This window comes from Dermacentor albipictus, chromosome 9 (assembly GCF_038994185.2).
Source record: "Dermacentor albipictus isolate Rhodes 1998 colony chromosome 9, USDA_Dalb.pri_finalv2, whole genome shotgun sequence".
In the NCBI taxonomy this organism is placed as follows: Eukaryota; Metazoa; Arthropoda; class Arachnida; order Ixodida; family Ixodidae; genus Dermacentor; species Dermacentor albipictus.
Window position 1 is genome coordinate 98380996 of NC_091829.1, and position 24590 is coordinate 98405585.

At 49.8% G+C, this 24590-nt stretch overlaps 1 long non-coding RNA gene across 2 annotated transcripts in view; it reads left to right on the forward strand.

Annotated features, from left to right (window-relative positions):
- The first annotated feature begins 285 nt into the window (after positions 1–285).
- LOC139049550 (uncharacterized) overlaps positions 286–24590 on the forward strand; it is a 65971-nt gene continuing 41666 nt past the window's right edge. For both annotated transcript variants that reach the window (XR_011508391.1, XR_011508392.1), the window contains exons 1-3: positions 286–520; positions 5161–5349; positions 17009–17219. This is a non-coding gene — a long non-coding RNA (uncharacterized lncRNA). The remainder of the gene's footprint in view (positions 521–5160; positions 5350–17008; positions 17220–24590) is intronic.

Here is a 24590-nt window from a genome sequence, read left to right on the forward strand (position 1 = left end):
CTTGTGCGAGGTATTCAGATGTGGTAGGCGGTGGCCGTGGTGCTGTGTGGTGCTTGTCCGAAACGAATCGAGCACGACGAAGACGACGAAGAGGCAGTGATCGTTCCGTGTGGCGAATGGATGGTAAAGAAAAAGAAGCCGGAAATGACGAACGAGCAAATTTGACCAGTAGCGATTTAACACGCGAAGAATGAGAAAAACGAAGTGCCGAGAGAAGCTCGAGGAACAGCACAGGATTGAGGCTTCATCATCATCATCATCATCACAAGCGAGCAGTGCCAGGCAGCAAGAGCTCGTCGGGCTCCCGTCCCGAAGCCCAGCTGCTGCCCGGTTGCTCCATTTACTTGGCGGTTCCTCAGCCAGCCACGCTACCCTGCACTTGGACCGGTACAAATTCCAGCCCTGGGCCTTCCGTTGGTTGTGCGGGACAAGACTGCGCTAGGCCTACCCTGCTGTTCGTTCCTAGGTCTTCCATGACCCGACCATACCGACCCGCCGACAATACATTGACGTCCACAAGGTGAACATTCACAAACATTATTTATGGCGGCGTGGAACTTTATAGCTCTTTGAGACCTTACTGGTTGATTCTATGGGACTTTAGCTATATTATTCAGGTGTGCAGTGGTTACATGTTTTACTAGTGTTTCTCTCGGTAACGTTCCTCTGGGTAACGAAAGTTTCGCATCCATGAGGCATATCGGTAACAAAGTTTCGCATCACGAATGAGGCGTATACCTCATTCGTCATTTTGTTCAGGCTGTACGCTAATCGACGCAGAAATGCGGAATTCTATTCTTCTTCTTCGCCAAGAATACAAGAGATGCCCACGAGCTCTTCGACAGTTGCATGTGGTTGTCGTGCAGCTTTTCGTCAATTTGTTGTTTCACATAGATTTGTGGTCTGTGGTGCGCGACATCGTGCGGTGGTCGGGTCGGACAGCAGCAGACGACAAGGGGTGCGCGCGCCGAGGCGAATTCCGTGCTGTAAGGAGAAAAACGACAACGCCGAAAAGCGTCCGGCACCTGAACGGGCGGCGCAAAAAAGCAACTAAAAGAAGAAAAGCCAACCAATTAGGAAAGACCACGGGGCGTCAGGCAGCCAATCGGAGAATGCCTAATCGGCCAGAGAGAAGAAAAAGTGTGGTGCGCTGGCAAAAGGGGGGAGACGCAGAAGAGACGCCGGGAGAGTTCCAGGAAGCGACGCCAGGAGGAGGTCAACCACCGGACCGGGAGTTGAAGACGGGCCGTGCGGTTCCGGACCCGAGCCACCAGGACTTCACCCGACCGGGGCCTCCTGCCAGCCCGTTCCTCTGCGTCGCGTCCACCCGAGCGTGACGCCAGCTCCTCAAGGCAGGTGGCTTCTGCGCCCGTGCGCAGGACGAGACCAGTCGGGCTACGGGGCCGAGTTCTACGCCAGCTGCCCGGCCAGAACGCCGCCCCCGTCTGTCGTGCCGCCTGCTGCCCGAGGCCGGCGTTCGAGCTTCTGTGCCCATAGGCAGGATAAGAGCAGTCGGACTACGGGCCCGAGCTCTTCACCCAGCTGCCCGGCCAGAACGCCGCCGCCGTCTGCTTGTGCCACCAAGCCGCCTGCTTTACCTCTCCAAGCCAGAGCTCGCACGCTCCGGTCGCCCGATCAGTCAACTTACAACACGACCTTTGGTGAGGCCGACGCAACTCCTTGCGCAAACTCGTCGCCGCGTCTCCGCATCGAGACTGTTATGCGTCCCTGCCATCGTGGCGAGCCCGGACTCGCGCACTAGTTAGCTTCGCACTAGCCCCAAATTTGTCTTACCGCCGTGATGTCTGTTTGAGAGTTTGTTTATTCTTTCTATTTCTTTCTATAATTTCTTTTACGCTTCTAGTTTCGTTAAAAGTATTTGTGTGTGTGTTCAAAACCGACGGCTTTGTCCTCAATTGGGTTCTCGGAGGCTCCGCCTAAGAGAACCGTTAAAACCTTCGAGTACACGAACCATTGTCCCCCTATTTGGGCATCACAAGATTCATGTTTGTGCCTCAAAACAGCGTAAAGGCAGTGACGGAGGAGTGGAGCGCATCTTTCGGTTATTATGCGATGCTTAGCAACTGCTGTTTCTCGGATCTTTGATGACAAAGAAAAGCAGTCCTCATCTAGCAGGAAGATGCCATTGAGCTGTTCTTGCATATGACAGGGAAAAGATGGATAAATATCAAAGATTCGTTCAAGGCCATGCAGCTTCGTTGTATCTTCGGCAAAATCCAAACGGGATCAAGTGCATCGCTGATTGCTGCAACTTCTTCCGGGTATGCCATATTAGTGCATTCTTCAGGTGTTTACGTTCGTGGCTGAAATTCTTCACGAATAGTTCTGCTTTTCCTCGGCTTAACTGTGCGATACCATTTGCAAAGCCGATTTGACAATCGACCAGCAGCTGTTCGTCGCTGTCGACGATGGCTTTGATGCCTCCGGCTGCTTCTATGGCGACGAAAATCATGATGTAGGCGCGACGTGCAATACTGACTCCGGTCTTCAAGTACACTTACGGCGCGATTAAGTGAGAACGCTGCGGCGGTATCGCATGGCTTTATCGAATTTAAGTCGATGACTTCACCACGTTCACTCAGGAAATATATGCCGAGGATTACGCCCCATGAGCATTGTTCCAAGACAACGACGGTCGCAGAGTAAGTCCGGTCATCAACTGTAACCCTTGCCATGCAGATTCCGGTCAGCGTTATTAGGTGTCCTCCAGCTGCCGAGATTTGATGGCCTTCCTAGGCACTCATGAGTTTCCTCAACTTGTCGGACAAGGAAGGGGCCAGCGCCGACAGAGCAGTCGGCTCCTGTACAGACTAAGATAGTGACGCTGTGATCATCAACCAGAACATCAAGGTCGGTAGTTCTTAGCCTTACACCGCGGAGAGTGTCTTATACGTCGCTACATCAAGTCTTCTTTTCGCGAATTCTTCGCTTCGAGGAGGCACGTACGCAAGATTTTTTTCAAGGGGGAGGGGGGCGCATCGCCAAGGTAACCTTTCTAGGCCAATGAGGGGCGGTATATTTTACTAGCAGAAACGTTAATAATTCGCACCGTTCGCTATAAAGGCGCGTACACCCGCTAAAGAGAAATGAAATAAGGTGTATTTCACAAGTACACCGGTCATATACACCTATCCTTTACATGACAAACCAGGAACCACATCAAATTGGCTCGTGCAAGAAAGAAACGCAGCAAAGAAACAGCCAAGAACGAGTAAACAAGCGACAGCGTAAAATTAAAATTTCTAGTACTGTTTTTCTAATTCGCTCTGGAAGAATTATCGAGAACGATATATTTGTGGAACAATCACAGTTCTTTCGTACCCCTCGTATACTTCTCTACCAAATTAGGTGCCAAAAGCGACTCGTATCGTTATTTGGGAAGTTGCTTAATGAAGCCTGGCCACCAGTCCCGTACAACCACGTAGAGCGCTGGACGCTGCGGTTCTACGTAAACTGGGACACCGCAAAAGGTTATAAAAACATCCACAAAAGCACAGCTAAGAAGTGGCTACATCAAGCGGTTCGATTGATAACTTTAGAAGATGCATTCAAAACACATAGAACCATTCTTCACATCCGGCGCCATTTCCTCTACTTCCTTGTTAAATAAAAAGATTCTCGTGGATAAATATTTTCACAAATAACGGCTCGTTAGCTTTCCTTTCCTGTTTGACTGTTTCCTCGGCTCTCTCTCTCCATAGATAGCTTATTTTTCTATTTCTTGCGACTCTTTTCTTCCGTTGCCAATTTCGCACGAAACGTGCTCTACAATGAAAGATAAAACCCACACGAGATAACGGGCTACATTATTATTTCTTATCGATTGAACGGCTATTGCACGGTTTGATTGAAATTTCGAATTTTTTCGGGATGGCTGTGAAACATGGATCGTCGAAAAAATACCGGCACGGCCTTTCGAGCGGCAGCACGTTGAGATTTCGAAACAAGCATCGAAATAACGAGAAAGGCGAAAATATTCCGCCATCTCTTAGCTGGGAGAATGGCGAGCTATTTCATGCCATCAGTTCAGTGGCCTTTTCCTAGACCCGTGAGCGATAGTTTCGAAACCTCCGCCATAATATTGCAACAGCAGTCCAGGGTTGACCGCCGAATAGCTGTCAAGTCTCAGGACTGGTTTTGCGTCACTTTATGGCAGCGTGGGCGGGGGGAGAGGAAGGAGGGGGGCTACGCCGCTTAATTTCGGAAAACTATACATGACGCAGCTTGTCGTCATAGTTGGAGCTCTTGAACGCGCCGACCTTTTCGTATGTTTGCAGCCAGCTTTCCAGGTAACGAATGAAGACCCGCGGGAGGTTGGTGGTTCACTGGGCTGCTGCAACACGTTCGGTGTAAGTGCCACTGAAGTTGCCATTGCGGCTTCTGTAGTGGCACTTATCACTCATCTGAGGAACAAGTTCTTGCTCCGGGGGCAGATATTGTAGCCTGCAGCTGGTTCAATGATGTGAGGCGAAGCTGGTGTTCGCTTAGATATTCTGGCAGTTCCTACGGCCAGGTCCCATGCCGGCAGGTCCGGCACATGAACGCAAAGTGCCTCTACCGGATGCCACGTTCTAGGGACGATGAAATAAGGAGCTGAAACTGTGAATCATGAAACTCTCTTTATTGCGCGAACCTGACCCCACAACAGAAAGTGACTTTGAAAGTAAAACCGTAGTGGTGAGCACAGTCGGCGATCGTCGAAATCTGATGGGTGTGCTAAGCCTGCCGGCAGAATCACTGGTGCCTGCATACCTTGTATAACGCACTGCATAATTCTGGTCGCGCGTACAATCTGGTCACAGAATGTGTCATGACAACAGACAACGAATACAACCACCGATACCATTCGAGAAACTCGAGGCGCGTCCTCCGCCAAGCGTTAACGTTCAACGTTTGGTAGCGGCTGAAAAGCGGTCACCGGAAAAAGATGAACAAATGCATGTGTCGATATGCCGTCAATCTGCAAGTGTCATTTCATTCGGAATGCCACATGTACAGTTTCATCATGGCTAAATTGCACATTCCTTTTTTTTTCGTGTGGAAAACATTTCACGGTAAGTGAATCAGATCTTGCGATCGTTGAACGTTTACCTTTCCTTTATTTATATTCAACCGGAATGGCTTTTTCACGTTGCGCAGGCGCTGCTACAGTCTTCGTCACAAGTTCTTCACCCAGCAGCAGACGGCAGACTATACTTCATGCCGGTAGCCATCGATTTCCCCAAGACATGGCCAGAGAGCTGAACTATTTCGCCGATACCGACGTTCCGCATCGACAACCCTGCATCGGTCGTAAGACATGGACTTGCTGTACTTGTCAAAACGCAGGTACGCAAATTTCTTTGTTTCTAGAAAGGGTGCCTCAAATTAGAAATTTGCAGTTTCAGATAAAACACTACGCAGTTAGACATAACTACAGCATCCATATGACACGACCCGCAAACGCAGCCGCAGTTCGCAAAACTACTACCACCCGGGTTTTCCTGTGACGGAGTGGTGAAATAATTTCCTCGTAAACCCAGCGTAACTAAAGCCCAAATAGTGCTTCCACACGAGTTATCGAAGCGCATGAGATCGGAAACTGATTCTCAATACTTGCACGCGCCTTGAATATCAGCGCACAAAGCGATCTGTCAGGCCGAGGGCTTCCGTTTAGTATATGTTGGCGAAATGCGAAAACACTCGTCTACGCATACTTGAGTACGCGGTAAAACATCCCAGGTGGTCCAAATTTCCGGAGTCCCCCACTACTTCGTGCCTCATAATCAGATCGTGGTTTTGGCACGTAAAACACCATAATATTTTTGCGTGAAATACACCATTAGGCCTCTTGGGCTGTGGACTTGTACATGTAGCACGAAACTGGCTTGTGAAGAACCGACGCGTAAGTTATGCGCATACGAACAAGTTTACAGCATTAAGAGCGCGTTTGCGCAGGAACGTACCGAGGAACAACAAAAGCCAAATACGTTTCGAGCTTAACATCTCCCAATGCTCTGCTTTCTATCACAGCGGACTCCGTCGTAGAGAACCCCGGCTAGTGTATTATCGCCTGTGGTTCGTTACCACACGCTAGAAGCATGGTGTGCAAGATAAACTGCCCTAATTCAATGCAACACATGGTTTCGGAACTCACTCTTCTTGCGGCTGGTTTTCGATAAGCGGTCATAAATCCTCACCTTTATGGTATTACACAGGCGGCTCTCCGTGTCGCTGGCGTGGACTCTCGTCGCTTCAAAAAGCGTGTTCCTAGAATTTTGGTATATCCTACAGAGGGACGCTATGTACACCTGCATACGCACATGGTGTACATGTTGTGCCCGAAGAAGCATTAAAACATTCAACAACGCACAAAAAACCAGCGTAGTAGCCGGCGCCGACAACAGTGGTCCACACTGCTTTGCTCGTGTATCCATGTACGACAATCCTAAGGCACTGTTTTTTTCTCTCTCTCTCTCTATCTCTCTCTCACGGTGTGCAACTTGTGCGCTGCTTCCGTTGTACGCAACGAATAGGCTTGTCCAAAAAGTGGACGCTGTGCTTAGTCTTTAAAGCTACTGGAGAAGGTTCTTGCGCGAGGGCGTCACTGAAATTATGGTGCAGGCGAAAACATCTTGAAGGTTTATGCGCAGCATAAGCAGCAGCGGACACGGTGGGCCAGTGCGCCAGGGAAAGAGGCCTCCAGTGTGCGCAGGAAAAGTCCGAGTAGCTCAGCCTGAAGAAACCAAGGACACCCCTGACGCAGAACATCACGGTATATATAGACAACCAATCAGTACCGAAACCCACGGAGATAAAGATCCTAGGGCTGTATATTCCGCAGGGGTGATAGAACACCACCACTATGAAGAAGCTTACAACATCCACCGAGCAAATCTTCCGTTATCAGAAATGAGCACCATGGCATGAAGAAAAGGGACGCAATTCACTTAGTGCAGGCTTTCGTGATTTCTCGGATAATGTACGGGGCGGCATTTCTTAACCTCTCCAAGTCAGAAATTGAAAAGTTGGAGACACTGATTCGGAAGGCCTACAAGACGGCACTGGGGCTACCAAACTCCATGCCAACTGCAAATCTCGCGGCTCTAGGAGTACACAACACACTCAAAGAGATGCGGGAAGCACAATGCCTCTCACAACTCAATAGGCTCGCACTCACAAAACCAGGTAGAGATCAGCTCGGAATATCCATATTAAACTGCCCTATACGATAGACCAAAGGTAAGAGGTACCACGTGATGTGAGGAGACGCATCAACGTGTGCCCCATTCCGCGGAACATGCATCCCGCATATAACATCGAAAGGAGAAAGGCTAGAAGGGAAGCCCTGCAGAAGAAATGGGACGAGCAACCTAACACCCTCTATGTGGACGCCGCAGGGCCAAAAAATAGAGTGATGACTATTGTGGTCTCAACGCCTTCAGGATCGATGGTGAATTGCGCCTCGATGAAAACATCCAAACCCACTCACGCAGAGGAAGCAGCTCTTGCATTAGCTATAGTATCTAACCCCAACGCCGATGTGCACACTGACTCCCGGAACGCCTGTCGCAACTTCAATAATGGATAATTTCACAGCTCAGGGTTGTCATTGCTGACTAAGCATCCACCCAGCCAAGCCTCAGTCCTCTGGTTTCCCGGTCACCTAGACCTACGCCGAAGAAACGAAGCCGCTCACAGCCATGCCGGAGCTGTTTTATACCGGGCGTCTCCCCCTGATGACCATGAAGGGTGCTGGGACCTAACTGCTTCAGCAGTGTATGCTGAATAACTCGCACCATACAGAAAAGCCAGTAAGGAGTAGCCAACACCACAGCAATCCCTCATTAAGTTACAAGAGAACACTCTTAGGAAACTACAAACTAATACATACCCAACGCCAGCTAAGTTACACCAGTGGTACCCTACACTATAATCCCGGCAATGCCCACACTGTGGAGAGGTAGCTAACCTCTACCACATGGTGTGCGCTTGCCAATTTAATCCCATAGTTGATCCCATTCCAAATCTCTGAGAAGAGCAGTGGGAGGCTATTCTGCTCGGTGATGATCCTGACCGTCATCACTGGCTGGTGGGGAGGGCCTGCGCAGCAGCAATAACCAGTGTACTGCCGGGCTAGGCGGCCCACCCACGAGTAGGTTACTATACTCATTGCGTCACATGGCACATAGCCCTTCACCGGCAGATTAATTTTCGACGATAACCGGCTGTGTTTCTAGCTATCGTTGTGCTATGAGTGTAACTTGCTCTTGTGGGCACAGGTTAGCCCAAAAAACCTTAGTGAAGCTATTCAGAGTTTTACTGCTGTGTTGCACCATCTGGAAGAGGTGCCCGTGCGTTCAGGTAACGAAAGCCACCACGATGCCGCGATCCAAGCCCCACACCCCAGGACAACGCCAACGTCAACAAGGACCAGCGAGATGGCTGTAGCCAGCAAGATCTGCTACCGTACTACGGACTTCTACTTGAAAAGATGAGGAAGTGCACGCCCACGGGAGCAGCTACAATGGAAGCCCCAGTGTCGCCAGCACCAATAGTGCTGCAGCAGCAAAAGGAACCACCGACGTTCCAAGGATAAACATATGAGGATCCCGAAAGCTGGCTGGAGAAATATGAAATTTACCAGTTAAAACACTGACCACAAAATGCGCCATGTCTTTCACATTGTCAGACGGCGCCAGCACGTGGTTCCAGGATCGACAAACCACCTTATCAAAGTGGCGCCCGTTCTGCAACGGCTTCCTTTAGACATTCACAAGCGTCGTGCGCAAAGAGCGAGCCCAAACTCCATTAGAAAACCGAGTGCAGCGGTACAGCGAGACCATCGCTATCTTCTCGCAAGAGATGACCCGTCTTTTCCGGCAGGCCGACACAGAAATGCCACAGGAGAAAAAAAGTCCGCTTCTTGATACGGGGCGACAAGATAGACTTTTTTTTGCCGATCTTATCCGCAACCCGCCGAAGGCCATAGCTGAGTTCTTGGGAGAGGCAATGACGACTGAGAAAACCTTGTGAATAGGCACTACATAATATAACCGCCAAGTGATCACGACGCCGCAGGGCGCCACCCAAACACTGGGCCCCGATGACCTCCCGGAGACCATCAGGACCATTGAGCGTGAAGAACTACGCAAGAGCTTGCCTTCGCCGCAACCACAGCTGGCCTCGTTCAGTGAGAGGGTCCAGCAGGAACTACAGCGATCACTTGGAGTTCCTCAGTTGCAGCCGCAATCGCCGCAACTCCAGCCAGACGCGATTACATAAGCCACCGTCGCCCGCCGCCATGGTACCCCTTCGCGCCCATGCCAGGGCCCTGCAGTCCCAAAATTTCGTCTTCCGCAGCCGCCGCTGCCAGACAGCTCGACAGTAGCCCAGTGCAGCGTTCCAAGGAAGACACGCTTGGCGCGCCCCCGACCACCGTCCGCTCTGCTATCACTGCGGAAAAGCGGGTCAGGTTTACCGCTGGAGCCCATGCCGTGAAACGGGACTTCGAAGGTTTGCCGTGAACGCTCTGTGCCCTCAGCAAGGCGAATGCCCTAACAATATCGCCGACTGCCTCGCCGCCACTCAGTGAAGCCCTTAACGACCACCCCGTTCGCCGTCACCAGGTCGCTACCTGTTGCTATAACCAGTCAGTGTATGGCCGGTGCTATAGCACCGGCCATACACTGACCAAGCCCGGGGCCGGTCCATCAGCCCTTATCCCGGAAACTAAAAGCAGCAACCAATGGAGATACCGTTGCTGCTTTTAGTTTTGCAGGACGACGCCTTTTTAGGAGCTGAAACTACGGCTTTAGTCAGCACCGGTGCTTTCACACTTCGACGAAGATGCTGAGACGGTAATCAACAGCGACGCAAGCAGCGTAGTCCTCGGTGCCGTGTTATAGAAAGGACGGAGTTGAAACCACAATAGCTTACGCTAGGTGGTCACTGTCAAAAGTGGAAGCGAATTATTCTACGACGCAGAAAGAGCGCATTGCGGTCACTTGGGCTACGGAAAAATTTCGGCCTTCAATGTGCGGCAGGCGCTCCAAAGTGGTAAACGACCATCACGCCTGTGTTGGCTGGCAAACTTACAAAATCCATCAGGTCAACTAGTGTGATGGAGTCTCAGACTCTAGAAATTTGACATCACAGTGGTACGTAAGTCCGGGAGGAAGCATTCTGACGCTGACTGCCTGTCCCGCAGCCCTATTGACCCGCCACCGAAAGGTGAACTCGACGACGACGCCTTCCTAAGAAAAATAACTGCAGACAACACCGCCGAACAGCAACGAGCAGATGCGGAGTTGTAAAACCTTGTGGAGCACTTACAAGAAAATAGCGACGTTATCCTCAGGCTATTTCGCCATGTATTGTCTCGGTTTTGCTTGTGCAATGACGTCCTCGTAAAAAGGAATGTCCCCCCAGTCCGCTCAAACTAGATTCTCGTTGTGCCAGTAGCACAACGAGAAGGTAGGGAGTCTTGCACACCCTGCACGACAATGAGACAGCCGGGCGGTTTGGGTTTTCCCGTACACTCGCAAGAATACAACAGAAGTGCTATTAGCCACTCGTGAGCACTGACTTCGCCCGCTACGTCAAGACACTCCGTGATTGCCAGCGACGCAAGACGACACCTGCAAGGCCATAACGTTTATAACAGCCGATCAAGCGTCCTTGCCGAATGTTTTAGCAGATTGTGGTGAATTTGTTGCGACTCTTTCCGTCATCAATAACTGTAAACAATTGGATCTTCGTGGCCACCGGCCACCGCTACACCAAAACGAAAGCCCTGCCAAAACGTAGTGCAGCGGAAGTAGCATAATTTTCCGTCGAGAACATCCTGCCGCGACCACTGCCTACAAGGCACAAACGAATGGCCTAACGGACGTGGGAACAAGACGCTCACCGACATGTTAGCGATGTATGTAGACATCGAACACAATACGTGAAATGCCGTCCTCCAATGCGTAACCTTCGCTCACACTATGGTGGTGCATGAAACAACGCAGAACGCACCGTACAAGCTGATTTGCGGCAGAAACTCGACCACGACTCTCGACGCCATGCTGCCGCACGTCACCGACGAAGTGTATCTAGAAGTCACCGCCTACCTTCACCGCGTCGATGAAGCCCGACAGCTCACCCGCCTGCCGGTCAAGAACCAGCGGAGGGACGAAAGCGGACCCAACAATCTTCGATGACGTTACGTCGAGTGCCAGTCCTGCGACCGTGTTTGGGTTTCGACTCCAATACGCCGACGAACAGTTATCGAGAAGCTTTTGCGACACTATTTCGAACCCTACAAGATCACGTGACGTATTCCCGCACAGGGCATGAAGTCGTGCTAGACGCTATTCTGAAATCACAGCGCTGACACTCACGGTCTGAACTAGTCAATGTTATGCACTTGAAGCCCTTCTGTCAACGCTAACTCAGAATTTGGGGGGGGGGGGGGAACCAGGCAAAATCACAGTTGGTTGTAACCACAGGCGCTAAGCTTGTGGCAGATAATATCAGAGTGTTCTTGTTTGTTGACTGCTGTGGATTGAATTTTTGCCCGTGTGAAATAATTTGTGCCTCAGTGTACATTTAAGGGAATTAGTTCATGGATTGTTTTGTGCGGAAATATTTGTGTTTGTGGTCCCACGCCCGTTTAGGAGAGTTTTATCCTTCACAAAGAAGTGGGCGAGGGGGTTATCTTGTGCGAGGTATTCAGATGTGGTAGGCGGTGTCCGGGTGCTGTGTGGTGCTTGTCCGAAACGAATCGAGCACGATGAACGCGACGAAGAGGCAATGATCCTTCCGTGTGGCGAACGGAAGGTAAAGAAAAAGAAGAAGCCGGAAATGACGAACGAACAAATTTGACCAATAGCGATTTAACACGCGAAAAATGAGAAAAAGGAAGTGCCGAGAGAAGCTCGAGGAACAGCACAGGATTGAGGCTTCATCATCATCATCAGAAGCGAGCAGTGTCAGGCAGCAAGAGCTCGTCGGGCTCCCGTCCCGAAGCCCAGCTGCTACCTGGTTACTCCATTTACCTGGCGGTTCCTCAGCCAGCCACGCTACCCTGCACTTGGACCGGTGCGAATTCCCGCCCTGGGCCTTCCGTTGATTGTGCGGGACAAGATTGCGCTAGGCCTACCCTGCTGTTCATTCCTAGGTCTTCCATGACCCGACCATACCGACCCGCCGACAATACATTGACGTCCACAAGGTGAACATTCACAAACATTATTTATCGCGGCGTGGGACTTTATAGCTCTTTGAGACCTTACTCGTTGATTCTATGGGACTTTAGCTCTATTATTCAGGTGTGTAGTGGTTACATGTTTTACTAGTGTTTCTCTCGGTAACGTTCCTCTCGGTAACGAAAGTTTCGCATCCATGAGGCGTATCGGTAACGAAAATTTCGCATCACGAATGAGGCGTATACCTCATTCGTTATTTTGTTCACGCTACGCTAATCGACGCAGAAATGCAGAATGCTATCCTTCTTCGCCAAGAATAGAAGAGACGCCCACAAGCTCTTCGACAGCCGCATGATGTTGTCGTGCAGCTTTTCGTCAATTTGTTGTTTTATAAAGATTTGTGATGTGTGGTGCGCGACATGGTGCGGTGGTCGGGTCGGACAGGAGCAGACGACAAGGGGTGCGCGCGCCGAGGCGAATTCTGTGCTGGAAGGAGAAAAACGACAATGCCGAAGAGCGTCCTGCACCTGAACGCGTGGCGCAAGAAAAGCAACTAAAAGAAAAGCCAACCAATTAGGAAAGACCATGGGGCGTGAGGCAGCCAATCGGAGAATGCCTAATCAGCCAGAGAAGAAAAAACCGTGGTGCGCTGGCAAGAGGGTCGAGACGCAGAAGAGACACCGGGAGAGTTCCACGAAGCGACGCCAGGAGGAGGTCAACCACTGGACCGGGAGTTGAAGACGCGCCATCGGGTTCCGAACCCGAGCCACCAGGACTTCACCCGAATGGGGCCTCCTGTCAGCCCGTTCCTGTGCGTTGCGTCCACCCGAGCGTGCCGCCAGCTGCTCAAGACAGGTGAGCTTCTGCGCCCATGGGCAGGACGAGACCAGTCGGGCTACGGGCCCGAGTTCTACGCCAGCTGCCCGGCCAGAACGCCGCCGCCGTCTGCTTGTGCCACCAAGCCGCCTGCTTTACCTCTCCAAGCCAGAGCTGGCGCGCTCCGGTCGCCCGGTCAGTCAACATACACCACGACCTTTGGTGAGGGCGGCGCAACTCCTTGCGCCAACTTGTCGCCGCGTCTCCGCATCGAGACTGTTATGCGTCCCTGCCATCGTGGCGAGCCCGTACTCGCACACTAGTTAGCTTCACACTAGCCCTAAATATGTCTTACCGCCGTGATGTCTGTTTGAGAGTTTGTTTATTCTTTCTATTTCTTTCTATAATTTCTTTTACGCTTCTAGTTTCGTTAAAAGTATTTGTGTGTGTGTTCAAAACCGACGGCTTTGTCCTCAATTGGGTTCTCGGAGGCTCCGCCTAAAAGAGCGTTTAAAACCTTTAAGTACACGAACCGTTGTCCCCATATTTGGGCAACACGAGATTCATGTTTGTGCGTCAAAACAGGGTAAAGGCACTGGCGGAGGAGTGGAGGTCATTTTTCGGTTGTTATGCCATGCTTAGCAACTGCTGTTTCTCGGATCTTTGATGACAAAGAAAAGCAGTCCTCATATAGCAGGAAAATGCCATTGAGCTGTTCTTGCTTATGACAGGGAAAAAATGGATAAATATCAGAGTGGTTCAAGGCCATGCAGCGTCGTTGTATCTCCGGCAAAATCGAAACAGGAGCAAGTGCATCGCTGACTCCTGCAACTTCTTCCGGGTATGCCATATTCGTGCATTCTTCAGGTGTTAACGTTCGTGGCTGAAATTCAACACGAATAGTTCTGCTTTTCCTCGGCTTAACCGTGCGATACCGTTTGCAAAGCCGATTTGACAATCGACCAGCAGCTGTTCGTCGCTCTCGACGATGGCTTTGATGCCTCCGGCTGCTTCTGTGGCGACGAAAATCATGATGTAGCCGCGACGTGTGATACTGACTCGGGTCTTCAAGTACACTTAGGGCGCGATTACTGTGAGAACGCTGCGGCGTAATCGCATGGCTTTATCGATTTTAAGTCGATCACTTCACCACGTTGACTCAGGAAATATATGCCGTGGAATACGACCCATGAGCTTTGTTCAAAGACAACGACGATCGCAGAGTATGTCCGGTCATCAACTGCAACCCTTGCCATGCATATTCCGGTCAGCGTTATTAAGTGTCCTCCAGCTGCTGGGATTTGATGGCCTTCCTAGGCACTAATGCTTTCCTCAACTTGTCGGACATGGAAGGGGCCAGCGCCGATAGAGCAGTCGGCTCCTGTACAGACTAAGATAGTGACGCTGTGATCATCAACCAGAACATCAAGGTCGGTATTTCTTAGCCTTTCATCGCGGAGAGTGTCTTATACGTCGCGACGTCAGGTCTCCTTTTTGCATATTCTTCGCTTCGAGGAGGCACGTACCCAGGATTTTTTTCAAGGGGGAGGGGGGCGCATCCCAAGGTAACCTTTCTATGCCAATGAGGAGCGGTGTACCTTTACTAGTAGAAACGTTAATAATTCCCACCGTTCACTATAAAGGCGCGTACACCCACTAAAGAGAAGCGAAACAAGGTGTATTTCACAAGTACACCTGTCATATACACCTATCCTTTACATGACAAACCAGGAACCATATCAAATTGGCTCGCGCAGGAAAGAAACGCAGCAACGAAACAGCCAAGAACAAGTAAACAAGAGAAAGCGCAAAATGACGATTTCTAGTACTGTTTTACTAATTAGCTCTGGAAAAATTATCGAGAACGATATATTTGTGGAACAATCACAGTTATTTGTGCCCCTCGTTTACTTCTCTACCAAATTAGGTGCCAAAAGCGACTCGTATCGTTATTTGGGAAGTTGCTTAATGAAGCCTGGCCACCATTCCCGTACAACCGCGTAGAGCGCTGGACGCTGCGGTTCTAGGCGCACTACAACACCGCAAAAGGTTATAAAAACATCCACAAAAGCACAGCTGAGAAGTGGCTACATCAGGCGGTTCGAATGATAACTTTAGAAGTTTCATTCAAAACACATAGAACCATTCTTCACATCCGGCGCCATTTCCTCTACTTCCTTGTTAAATAAAAAGATTTTCGTGGATAAATATTTTCACAAACAACGGCTCGTTAGCTTTCCTTTCCTGTTTGACTGTTTCGTCGGCTCTCTCTCTCCATAGATAGGTTAATTTTTCAATTTCTTGCGACTCTTTTCTTCCGTTGCCAATTTTGCACGAAAAGTGCTCTACAATTAAGGATAAAACCCACCCGAGATAACGGGCGACATAATTATTTCTTATAGATTGAACGGTTATTGCACGGTCTGATTACAATTTCGAATTTTGGGGGGATGGCTGTGAAACGTAGATCGTCGAAAAGATACCAGTACGGCCTTTATAGCGGCAGCACGTTGAGATTTCGAAACAAGCTTCGAAATAACGAGAAAGGCGAAAATATTCCGCCATCTCTTAGCTGGGAGAATATCGAGCTGTTTCACGCCATCAGTTCAGTGGCCTTTTCCTAAGCCCAGGGAGCGATCATTTCGACACCTCGGCCATAATATTGCGACAGCATTCCAGTGTTGACTTACCCGCCGTGGTTGCTCAGTGGCTATGGTGTTGGGCTGCTGAGCACGAAGTCGCGGGATTGAATCCCGGCCACGGCGGCCGCATATCGATGGGGGCGAAATGCGAAAACACCCGTGTGCTTAGATTTAGGTGCACGTTAAAGAACCCCAGGTGGTCAAAATTTCCGGAGTCCTCCACTGCGGCGTGCCTCATAATCAGAAAGTGGTTTTGGCACGTAAAATCCCAAATATTATTAATTAGTCCAGTGTTGACCGCCGAATAGCTGTCAAGTCTCAAGACTGGTTTGGCGTCGCTTTAGGAGTATGATTCAGGAATGGCGGCGTGGGCGGGGGGAGAGGAAGGAGGGGGGCTACGCCGCTTAATTTCGGAGAGCTATACATCACGCAGCTTGTCGTCATAGTAGGAGTCGTTGAACGCGCTGACCTTTTCGTAAGTTTCCAGCCAGCTTTCCGCGTAACGAATGAAGATCCGCGGGCGGTTGGTGGTTCACTGGACTACTGCAACACCTAAGGTGTAAGTGCCACTGAAGTTGCCATTGTGCCTTCTGTCGTGGCACTTATCGCTCATCTAAGGAACAAGTTCTTGCTCCGGGAACAGATATTGTAGCCTGCAGCTGGCTCCATGATGTGGGGCGGCGCTGGCGTTCTCTTAAAGATTCTCGCCGGTCCCGCGGCTTTGCGAGGGTGTCCGGTACATGAACGCAAAGCGCCTCTACCAGATGCCACGTTCTAGTGACGATTAAATAAGGAGCGAAAACTGTGAATCATAAAACTCTCTTTATTGGGCGAACCTGACCCCACAACAGAAAGTGACATTCAAAGTACAAAGATAGCGGTGAGCACAGTAGGCGATCGTCGAAATCACATCAGCGTGCTAAGCGTGCCAGCATAATCGCTGGGGCCTGTGTAACTAGCATAACGCACTGCATAATTCTGGTCGCGCGTACAATCAGGTCACAGAATGTGCCATGACAACAGACAACGAATAGAACCGCCGATACCATTCGAGAAACTTCCGATATATGGAGGCCCGTCCTCCGCCGTGCGATAACGTTCAACGTTTGGTAGCGGCTCAACAGCGGTCACCGAAAAAAGAGGAACAAGTGCATGTGTCGACATACCGTCAATATGTAAGTGCCATTTCGTTCGGAACGCCACACGTACAGTTTCATCCATGGCTAAATTGCACATTCTTATTTTTTTTTTCGTGTGAAAAACATTTGACAGTAAGTGAATGAGATCATGCGATGGTTGAACGTTTACTTTTTTTTTATTTATATTCGAACGGAAGGGCTTTTTTACGTCGCGCAGGCGCTGCTACAGTCTTCGTCGCAAACTCTTCACCCAGCAGCAGGCGGCCGAGCCCACTTCAAGCCGGTAGCCATCGACTTCCCCAAGAAGTGGCCAGAGAGGATCACAGCCCGACCCCTACAGCCTAACTATTTCACCGATAGCGACGTTCCGCATTGACAACCCTGCATCAGTCGTAAGATGTGGACTTGCTGAAGTTGTCAAAATGCAGGTATGCCACTTTCTTTTTATTTCTAGAACAGGTGCCTCAAATTTTGAAATTTGCAGTTTCAGCTAAAATACTACGCGGTCAAACATAACTATAACATTCATATGAGACGCAATGCACACACAGCCGGAGTTACCAAAACTACTACCGCCCGGGTTTTTCAGTAATGCAGCCGTGAAATAATTTCCTGATAAGCCCAGCATAACGAAAGCCCGAACAGCGCTTCCGCCCGAGTCATCGAAGCGTATCAGATCGGAAACTGATCCTCGATACTTGCACGGGTCTTGGATATCAGCGCACAAAGCGATCTGTCATGCCGATGGCTTGCGTTTAATATATGGCGGCGAAATGTGAAAACACTCGTCTATGCAGACTTGGGTGCACGTTAAAAAATCCCAAGTGGTCCGAATTTCCGGAGTCCCCCACTACTTCGTGCCTCATAATCAGATCGTGGTTTTGGCACGTAAAACACCATAATATCGTTGCGTGAAATACACCAGTAGGTCTTTTGGGATGTGGACTTGTACACGCGGCAAGCACGTGTAGCACGAAACTGGCTTGTGAAGAACCGATGCGTAAATTATGCGTATACGAACAAGTTTACAGCATTAAGAGCGCGTTTGCGCAGGCACTTACCGAGGATCAACAAAAGTCAAATAGGTTTCGGGCTTAACATCTCCCAATGCTCTACTTTCTATCACAGCGAACTCCGTCGTAGAGAACTCCGGCTTGTGTGTTATCGTCTGTGGTTCGTTACCACGCGCTAAAACCATGCTCTGCAAGCTTCACTGCCCAAAATCTCACAGTCCTGCACATGCCCTGCAATAGAAACACAGAGGAAAAAGTATTTCATTTCTGCATATCGCTAAAATATTCCTCTTCACCCGAAATTCTTTCTCAGCAATGTACCGCTTTTTAAACCGAAACTAGTCTTAGCGTTTTTCGCTGAAAGAGACACTCTCGAAATCATTTGGCCAGGACATTTTTAGCTCACGTATAACAGCCCTGTACTGAAAGGCTTTCTTGAAGCTACAGTGTCGATGCTATGTTTTATTGCATCATGCTTTTAACGAAACCCCATTACCATAGCCCACAGCACTACTTAGAAACATTATTTTAGCAACTATATATTTTACGCCATCCACAGCGACCAATTTTAGGCCTTTTTACAGCCACGTCACATATACCATGAGAAATTCATTGTCTAATTCATTGCCTGCTTCATTCACAATGCACCGTTAACATTACCTTTGTCATGGCGCTGTTTGGCCATACCTGGCCCTTGCGCTATAAAACACCACACATCATCATCAAGATAAACTGACCTAATTCGATGCAGCATATGGTTTCGGCACTCACTCTTTTTGAGGCTGGTTTTCGATATAGCGGTCATAAATCCTCACCTTTATGGTAATACACAGGCAACTGTCCCTGTCGCTGGCGAAGACTGTCGTCGCTTCAGAAAGCGTATTCCTAGATATCTGGTATATCCTACAGAGGGACACTATTGTCACGTGGTAGTGACGTCAAATGACACAGTAGCAGTACTGTGAAAGACAAAACTAGCTTTCATTGGGCGAACCTGTGCTCACAAAACAGGCTACACTTAAAGCACAACGATAGCGGCTAACACAGTCGGCGATCGTCGAAAATCTGTTCAGCGAGTCAAGCGCGTCGGCTTTTATACACAGTCGTCGAATGTTCCAGACTAATCGTTGGGACCCGCGTACCTTCCATAAAATTCTACATCATTCGCGTCAGGTCAATAAATCAGATAACACAAGGTTCGGCGATAACAGACTGCGGATAGAAGCATCGATAACTTTCCAGAAACTTCGGATACATGCAAGCGCGTCCCGCGCTGTGCGATAAGATTTGTTAGGCGGCGAAACCTGGTCGCCCGATAAATATAAATACACGTGTCAATACCCCCCTCTTAATAAGCATCGTCCCGATGCTACAAAGAGAGCGAAACACAAAAGGACACTTATTAAACTTAAGTAACAAAATGCTATGTTTATTGAATCATGCTTTTTACGAAACCCCATTACCACAGCCCACAGCACTACTTAGAGTCATTATTTTAGCAACTATATATTTTACGCCATCCACAGCGACCGATTTTAGGCCTTTTTACAGCCACGTCACATATACCATGAGAAATTCATTGTCTAATTCATTGCCTGCATCATTCACAATGCACCGTTAACATTACCTTTGTCATGGCGCTCTTTGGCCATACCTGACCCTTGCGCTATAAAACACCACACATCATCATCAAGATAAACTGACCTAATTCAATGCAGCATATGGTTTCGGCACTCACTCTTTTTGAGGCTGGTTTTCGATATGGCGGTCGTAAATCCTCACCTTTATGGTAATACACAGGCAACTCTCCCGTGTCGCTGGCGTGGACTGTCGTCGCTTCAGAAAGCGTGTTCCTAGATATCTGGTATATCCTACAGAGGGACACTATGTACACCTGCATATGCACATGGTGTACATTTTGTGCCTGAAAAAGCATTAAAACGGTCAACAAGGCACAAAAAACCTTCATAGTAGCCGGCGCTATAACGGCGACAACGGTGGTCCACACTGCTCTGCTGGTGCGTCCACATACGACAATCCTGAGGCACTGTTGTTTCTTCCTCTGTTTCTCTCTCTCTGTCTGAGAGAGAGAGAGAGAGAGGACAATGACTGTACTGTCATTGCCTCACATGGCAAATTGCGCATCACCGGCTTCACCGGCACATTCAGCTTCAATTTTCGACGATAACCGGCTGTGTTTGCAGCTGTCGTTATGCTTCGAATGTAACTTGCGTTCGTGGGCTCAGGTTCGCCCAATAAAAATATAGTCAAACTATTAAAAGTTTACCAGCCGTGTTTCATCATCTGGAGGAGGTGCCCGTGCATTCATGTAACGAACGCCACCGCGAAGCCGCGACTCACCCGAGGACAACGCCAACGTTACCAAGTACCAGAGAGAAAGCTGAAGTCAGCAAGGACAGCTACCGCTGTACGGATTTCTACTTGAAAAGACGAGGAAGTGTACGGCCATGACAGCAGCTACAAGGGCAGCCCGAGTGTCACCAGCACGAATCGTGCTGCAAACAGCCCACGGGAACGCCGATGTTCTGCGGATAAACATATGAAGACCCGGAAAATCGGCTGCACAGGTATGAAATTTACCAATTAAAAGAACAACGACAAGCTGCGCCACGTCTTTTTCGCATTGTAAGACGCCGCCAGGACGTGCCTTCAGAATCGAGAAACCATCTTAACAAAGTGGCACCTGCTGCGCAGTGGCTTCCTGCAGACATCCACAAGCGTCGTGGACAAAGAGCGAACCCAAACTCGACTAGAAAGCCGAGCCCAGCTGCTCAATGAGTCCATCGCGATATTCAGGAAAGAGATGACCCGTCCATTTTGCCAGGATGTTCCGGAAATGTCGCAGGAGAAAAAAAAAAGTCTGCTTCTTGGTGCGGGGCGTCAAGCAATAAATTTTCGCCGAAATGATCCGCAACCCGCCGAAGGCCATAGCTGAGTTCTTGAGAGAGGCAACGACGACTGAGAAAACTTGTTACATGCGCGCTAGATAATATGAACGCCAAGTGCTCACGAGGCCGCAGGGCGCCATCCGAGAACTGGGCTCTGATGACCTCCAAGAGGCCATCAAGACCATTGTGCGTGAAGAACTGCGCAAGATCTTGCCTTCGTCGAAACTACAGATGGCCTCGCTCATTGAGGGGTTCCAGGAGGAACTAAAGCGATCACGTTGAGTTCTTCAGATGCAGCCGCAATCCCCGCTACTCTAGCCAGACGCTATGACATAAGCCACCGTCACCAGCCGCCATGGTACCCCCTCGCGCCCGCGCCAGGGTCCTGCAGCACCGCAGTTCCGTCTTCCACCACCGCCGCTGCCAGAAAGCCCGACAGTGGCCCAGCGCAGCATCCCAAGGAAAGCCGACGTTTCGGATGCCCCCGACCACCGTCCGCTCTGCTATCACTGCGGACAAGCCGGTCACGTTTATCGCTGGTGCCCATACCGTGAAATGGGACTACGAGGGTCCGCCGTCTACGCTCCACTCCCTCAGTAAGGTGAACGCCCTCACGATATCGCCCACTAGCTCGCCGCATCTCAGTGGAGCCCTCGACGACAATCCCGTTCGCCGTCCTCAGGCCACTACCTGTCGCCGTAGCACCCGCCATACACAGGCCAAGCCGGGGGCCGGTCCGTCAGCTCTTATCCGCAAAACTAAAAGGAAGCTGCCGATGGAGAAGCGCTTGCTGTTTTCAGTTTTGCAAGACGACGCCTTTTAAGAGCTCAAACGACAGCTGCAGTCACCACCAGTGCTTTCACACTCGACGAAGACGCCGAGACGGAAATTAACACCGACGCAAGTAGCATAGGCCTTGGTGCCGTGCTAGTTTATAGAAAGGATGGATTTGAAAGCATAATAGCTTACGCTAGCCGGTCAGTGTCAAAAGCGCATGCGAATTCATTTCCGTGAAACTGTGCATAGGTTTGTTGAGATTTTGAAGGCCGGTGGCGATACGACGGAGAAAGAGTGTCTTGCGATCATTTGGGTTACAGAGAAATTTAGCTCTTCCATATACGGCAGGCGCTTAAAAGTGGTAAGCGAACAGCTAGCTTGCGTTGACTGGCAAGCTTAAAGGATCCATCAGGTCAACTAGCGCGATGGAGTCTCAGACTCTAGAAATTTCACATCGCCGTGATGAGTAAGTCCGGGAGGAAGCATTTTGACAGTGACTGCCTGTAGCGCACACCTATTGGCACGCCACTGCAACGCGAACTCGACAACGACGCCTTTCTAGGAACAATAATTGCAGACAAGACCACCCAGCAGCAACGAGCAAATGCAGAGTTATGAAGTCAGTGCTTTGTGAAGCACTTACAAGGATATACCGACGTTGCCCTTAGGGTTTTTCACTGTGTATTAACGCGACAGCGTGAAGGAGCTCCTGTCGCAAAAAAGCCGGTGTTGTCGGCGTCGGTGGTATTTACCATGAGTGAAAAATTACGGAAGGCAATTCATAAATAAAAACAACTTGCAAGACAGGCTGGGTGGGAATCGAACCAGAGTCTCTGGAGTGTGAGACTGAGACGCTACCGCTCAGCCATGAGTTTTTTCTTTATTGCCTGACTTTGACAAAGAAAGAACAGCAATAGCAATACACAAAACAATATATAAAGAATACAATGGCCACGTCGTATTGACATAATCAGCCTGGTAGGGGGCTGGCTTTGCCACAATAAAAATCATTTAGAGCCATCAATTGCTCAACCCTTGACAGCCACTCGGGAGTATCGCCACCGGCCTTCAAAATCTCAACAAACCTATGCACAGTTTCACGGAAATGAATTCGCGTAGGTCGTGCGTCGAGATCGCAGTGGTATCCTGCCATTCGAGAACGGCAAATACTGTGGAGGCCAATTAACATAATTAAATCAGATGGAAAACCATCCTCGTTAGTAATGGGTAGATACCGTATTCCATGAGGGTCGAGGCGAAACTGTTTCTTTGACGTTCTTTGTAGTACGTCCCAAAAAAATACTCCTCCCCAACAATGAAGAAAAAATTGGAGGACGCTTAAGCTTCGCCTTCAAGAGTGGAACGCGACAGCGTTCCCGTCGACCCGCCAAGTGGTGTAAGACTGGGCTACGGCGCAGCGACTACGCGTCCCGCATCGGACGCGGTGAGCGTCGAGCAGCGCCGCGTTCGGCGCGGCAACGAAATGTGCGCCTGCGCAAGCGACGCACGCCTGAGCCTTAGAGCTCGTTTCTAAGCCAACACCGCATTCACTAGAGACGCTTTTGTACCGCTTTGTGGCATCGAACTCGTGGCTGAGTGGTAGAGTCTCCGTCTCACACTCCGGAGACCCTGGTTCGACTCCCACCCAGCCCATGTTGCAAGTTGTTTTTTATTCGTGAAGTGCCTGCTGGGATTTATCGCTCTCGGTCAACGCCGACGACGCCGACGCCGACAATACCGGCTTTTCTGCGACACGAGCTCCTTAACGCTGTCGCGTTAAAAACGTGATCTATCGTTTCTGGTTGTTTGCCGATAAGGAGTGAGCTCCCCATGGAAGAAATAAGCCCTTTTTCTGCAAAAACATTTTTACTGGCAACGTTCAAGTGCGTAACTTAACAGAAAAAGGATTTGACTCCTGGCGCAACTTGCATCTTCTTTACTCTCTTTAGCACGTCCCTGCCAGGGCCTCCACTGTACAAGGCTCTGTACATGGGCTCCGGCACAACGTCACACAAATCCTTGTACAATTTTTTTGACAGTAGATAAATACTCATTTGAAAACCTCGTTGCAAGCAATCGTACACTTGCGATAACTTCTCTAAAATATCCAAAATTGCCTCCCGTGAGTGTTTTCGTTGAAACAATAAAGTCTGGCAACGCGCGCCCGAGCCTTACTTGACATGCGGTGCTCAACAAAGGATCGCTGACGTGGCGACGGAAAAGAAACCTGTTAACAATCTGCCACAAATAAAGGTCCCAGGCCCAATACACCATTCTTGACTCCTCTGAACAAATTCCTTCGGTTGCACCTTTCCCATTGCGCAGCCCACACGAAAATGGCGAAAATTCGATGCAGCTTCTGTACATTGAGCCTTGCACAATGTAACACCTGCATTACATACCACAGCATACTACTAAAGAACAGATTGCACATGGTGGCTCAAGCAAAAATCGATAAGTTCGTTCCTTTCCACCTTTGCGCCTTTCCACGTGTATCACGCCTCTGCGCTGTCCAATATGTCGCGCTATCACGATAGCATTCTAGAGGTATTCCCAAGTACCTCATTGGGGTCGTAACCCAGGACACGCTTGCAAAGCGGTCGGGCGTCGATTGCCATTCTCCGTGCCAGAGCCCTAGTGATTTGGCTAAGTTCACTCTGCTGCCTGTGACTTGGCAGAAGTTCTCTACACATTTAATAGCCTCAGTTACACCTTCCCAACTGGTTGAAAAAACTGCCACATCACCCGCATATGCCAACAGCTTGACTTCCGCTACTTGCGACCGAAAGCCAGGAATTGTCTCTTTTTTCACGATGTTTAAGCACATCGCCTCTGTGTAAATGCGAAACAAAAGAGGTCTAAGGGGGCAGCCCTGGCGTACCGACCGCTGCACGCTAATGGGGGCCCCCAGACTCTGGTTAACGGTCAACCTCGTCGTGCAGTTCCGATACGCCAGGGCGACACCCTCGAGAGTAACAGAACCAACATTAACGAGGTCTAGTATGCAAAGCAAAATTTCATGCGCGACATAGTCGAAAGCTTTTTCAAGGTCTAGTTGCAAGATGGCCAAGCGGCTATTTCTTATATCACAGCCCTCCAG